We start from the raw sequence: 4758 nt of genomic DNA on the forward strand, positions 1-4758 counted from the left end.
TGTTGCTTTACTTTCTCGTATAGGTAATAAATGTAATTAATGGCTAGATTATTAATGTTACTTTGTTACCCTCAATAGTGAGGAGATCTTATAAAATGGTAACCCTGATTTTCATTGTCATTCAAGTGCTCTTTCTTCGCATAGGCTTCTGTGATTTGGCCAAGGGCCACACACATTGCGATAACATTATGCGACATTGATTTGACAGCAGCGGAGTGAAGTCTTGCGACTATGCAAAATGATACCCTGTAATCGTAGCGCATATAGACATAGACGGGGCGGGGCACATAGCTCGTAGAGCTGATGGCCGCTGGGGCAGGAAAGTTCTTGAGTGGCGACCACGAGCCGAAAGACGTAGCGTGGGCAGGCCTCCCACTAGGTGGACCGACGATCTTATGAAGGTCGCGGGAGGTGCCTGTATGCGAGCGGTGCAGGATCGATCTTCGTGGAAATCCTTGGAGGAGGCCTTTGTCCAGCAGTGGACGTCTTTTCGGCTGAAACGAACGAACGAACGATACGTATTACCACTATTTACCAGACATTACTATTTATTGCATACTCGCCGGATTACACGTAGGAGCACGCCCGTTACAGCTTCGGCCTTGCATTATTATAAGATCTTGTTCCGCCCTTTTTCGAACTTCCTCCGTGAGGATATCCCCGCCGAATTCTATGATGAACCTATCAAAAGTCATATTCTGCAATGTCAACCCACCACAAGGTGGACCGACGACCTGATAAAGGTAGCGGGAAGGCGCTGGATGCAGGCCGCTACCAACCGTGCGATGTGGAAGTCATTGGGGGAGGCCTATGTTCAGTAGTGGACGTCCTGTGGCTGAAATGATGATGATGATAATGAAATGAATGAAAATGACAAATCTTCGAACGTGTATAATACCGTGCCAAAGTAATCATATAATTTTGGCACCTTAATAACTATTGCCGTTTTTGTTGTAAAGATCATGCAGCGCTACTTGCGGATATTATTGGAAAGAAAACTATATCTGAAGCCGCTTTAACGAACACGAAGTGCTCATACAATGCGGCGTATTTTCTTCCAGTCTTTAGTCGAATTAAAACCCCGGTTGAACGTGATATAGCCGCACTAGAATACGATGCTTTTTTGCATAATCGCAAGACTTCGTTCCGGTGTCGACCGAATGTTATCATGATGTATGTGGCCCAGGGGTTACTGTAGCCGCTAAGGTTTGAAACTTCTTGCTTAAAATATTGTAGTCTTTGGCATAGACTACGACGGTAGTCATGGAGATAGGAGTTTGTTATCTCGTGTCAGATGTAAATGGTGAAAAGAAAACTCATGATTCGTGTTATTTTTATGCAATATGTAGGTATTTTATAAAAGTGGAACCCCGAGTGATCTCCAAAACCCAGTCTATTATTATATACGATATATATCGGCTTCGATATCTATAATACAATAGGAGTTTATTTCATGTGTCAGATGACAAGGGTGGAAACAACCTACGATTCATGTTGTTTATTTACGTGCAATTTGTGGGCATATTATAAAAGTGGAATGCCGAGATGTATTTCTAAAACTTGTTCTATTATTTTATACTATTTGGCTGCGACTCGGCGTGACGACAATACAAAACATTTTTCGCGAATCGGTGTTCATACATTCACACAATACATTAGACGCCATGTTGTCGTAAACGACATATTATAAAATCGCTGTGATTTAATATTCTTAATCATTAATTTTATGGCAAGTGTCCATCAGGAATCATTGTTCTTACACACAGAATCGTATTATTTCGCTTTCGGGTAGTAATATGTCAAAATTGTTGGTTCTTAGGCGAACAATGTATGGAGAACGAACATTGTCCTTTGAAAGTTGGCCAAGTTGTATCGACAGGGGGAGAGTGCGGTCGCCGCGCCCGCGGCCCCGCTCCGCTTACCGCTCTCCGCTCCGCCTGCGTTTGTGGTTGCCATACCGCCGTAGTTGCGGCACGCATTCCGAGTGTATAATGCTATCATCATGCATGTTGCTCAGGAGTGGCTCGCTTGTGATTGCGCTAGTATATCACACAGGTAGACGTCTGATGAACAACGCTACACGTACCTATCAAGTACGTATTACTATAGGAGGAAGCGGATAGTTGCTAACAACTATTTCAAGTTGACTTGTATTAACGGTCGGTATACGTATACAAAGGAAAGATAAAGCGTTTAGAACAATGGCCAAGTAGAAATCAGCAAACTTGAGGTTAGGGTTTTGTAGTTTAATTTATAGTACCTATTGAATCCCATTTTATGTCTAACGACAGTTTAGAGGCCTTCGATTCAGGATTGGTCTCTCTAGGTATGGGATAGAGGCAAAGAGTACATCGCTTTTTCAGATTTTCAGCAGTCGTTTGTACAAGTCTAGGTCACGGATTCCACTGAAAAAAAGTTTTCTCTTTCCCAAACTTAACACTACCAGCTGGCGCATTGGAAGACACTCTAATGATGAACCTTGCACAAAAGTAACGGTAATAGGAAATGTTTTTTTTTCATCGAAAAAATTCGTTACATTTCAGGGAATTAAAGTGTCAAGAAGGTACAAAAAAGCAACGAAACGTTTACAACCTGAGCGAAATTTACTTGTTGGCGTCTGCGCTCAAGCAAGCGGAGCAGGAACAGGCTAGGGTAATTGAACTAATAAATCTAGCCGTGTAACTGCGCTCCCGCCTCGCACAGGATCAACGCGAAACCATTAAACCTACGCTCAGATTCTGCCTCGACTTCGCCTGCATTTAGTCACAGGACACCGACGACCCGACGTCACGATAAGCTCCCCGAGCCGCGGATCTCTGCCATGCCGTTTCACTTTTATTCACTTCCTTGAAAGGATATCGGGTTCCGAACGAGATTGAAACTGAATTATTTTAAACAAGCTGCACTTAGACGTATTTTCCCATTAGGACCGAGATTGGAAGTCAAACGTCGTTAGGTTCAGTCGAGCTGAACTAAAATAGGACCAACTGAAATACAAGCCCTGAATAAACTGAAGAATGAACTGTGAAATTCAGTTGCACTATGTCGACAATATTTTCATACCACATCCACTACGATACAAATAAATAGAAAAAATTGGACGTACACATTCGCTATCGCAGTAAAAAGACGCTTGCGAAACTGCTTATCAGTTGACTTTGTTTAGTATGCAGCTTGATTCCTTTCAATGGTAAATGTGTAACTGGGTTCTCATGCGAAGCATATTGTGTCGCCACTTCCTATTGTTCATATCAGTCTTATCGCAATTAAGTGACGATGCAGTTGCGCAGGTATCAATCACAATTATTTATCTCCAAATTCACAAATAATAAACTTTAAAGTGTTTGAATAATTTCGGTTATTATTTTTCCCAGCCTTATTTCGATAATAATCCAATTCCATTTTCGGGGGACTTCATGAGGTTTGTGAAAGATATGGGAAGAGTCGTATACCACCGAAAAGATGAGAAGAAACCGAGTGAAGTGTTAAAACGGAACTTGAGACCGCTACGTATCAGCACTACAGTACGGAATAGACTGGATCCCACAGGACGTGATGTTAGTAAGTCACAATAATAACTAATTATTATGATTATAAAAAATATTTTCTTCTAGGACCTAATTTAATGAATGAATTACTTACATAAACCATTGGTTTAGCCGTACTAGATTTGATCATGTTTTTCTTTAAATTCAAGATAACCTGAACACGCAAAAAGCAGCTTTAAGGGATGTGCTCATGATGAAGCTTGTGTCTTATTATGAAGACAAGTATAAGCTCTCCAACCCAAAAACGACAGTCACGCCGCCAACTAACGAATTCGTTATAGCCGGTGCAAAGAGGCGGCATTATGAACCGATTAGATATTTTGAAGACACAACAACACAGGTGACAGTGAGTAAAAACTTTTTGGTTAATAAAGTTCTTTAGCGTTAAGAATCGCATCTCACTTTTTGTACAGGAGCCTAGATTATGATTAGGTGCACTAAGCACTCGGGGAGGCTAACAATTTATTAATGGAAGTCCTTCTTACGACTTGGCTCGGCTGTCATCTTTGCTTTGGATTAAGGTGTAATATCTCCAGTGCTGTAATTATCTCCACTGCTTGTAGGTACAGCGGTCAGTTGCCTACAAGCGTCAAGATTACCGCAATAGTAATGTATCATTTTGGTGATATTTTTTCGAAATAGTCTGTGTGATAAACTTTTATCACAGCGATATAGAAATATAAAATGTTTATTCTTTTTCAGGACAAAGACGGCCATGTAGCGGAAGTGGTTGTAATTTGAGAAATCAAAAAAGTGCCTATCGTAGTTTTCAAAAATATTTTTATTGAACAATAAATGTTGATATTGTAGTTTCATTTCAAAATTTTTCATTGAAATACTGAGTATTAACTTAGATGCCGACTTTAACATGAATGACAAAATTAATATCTCAAACCATGTAAACGACAAAAAAAATCCGCAGCGTTAAACAAACATATGAAAGTAGATTATACGTAGTGGAATATTTCCAATCTGTAGTATGAATATTACAGCAATCATGGCAAGGTTTTGTTTAGAATATCGTGCCTCTCAGGTACCCAATTATGTCGTGTCCGAGACGCGCTGGCTGCCAGTGTTCAACAGAGTGGGGCGAAGGGCTCGCTTGAGGCGCTTTAAAGCGCTGGATATCATCATTTGTCTAATATCTCTTAAGTTAGATAGCTTTGCTTGAATATACAATGACAATAGTATTTAATGGTCATGGATGTTA

General features: G+C 40.5%; 1 long non-coding RNA gene across 2 annotated transcripts; it reads left to right on the forward strand.

The window, feature by feature from the left end:
• Positions 1 to 3179: 3179 nt before the first annotated feature.
• Positions 3180 to 4357, forward strand: LOC135073608 (uncharacterized). Of its 2 annotated transcripts, XR_010257661.1 has the most exons (5): positions 3180 to 3290; positions 3375 to 3561; positions 3698 to 3894; positions 4112 to 4154; positions 4251 to 4357. It is a non-coding gene; the product is annotated as an uncharacterized LOC135073608 (long non-coding RNA). The 2 variants fall into 2 exon arrangements; XR_010257662.1 differs by lacking the exon at positions 4112 to 4154.
• Positions 4358 to 4758: the final 401 nt, after the last annotated feature.

Source organism: Ostrinia nubilalis, chromosome 7 (genome assembly GCF_963855985.1).
Source record: "Ostrinia nubilalis chromosome 7, ilOstNubi1.1, whole genome shotgun sequence".
NCBI lineage: Eukaryota > Metazoa > Arthropoda > Insecta > Lepidoptera > Crambidae > Ostrinia > Ostrinia nubilalis.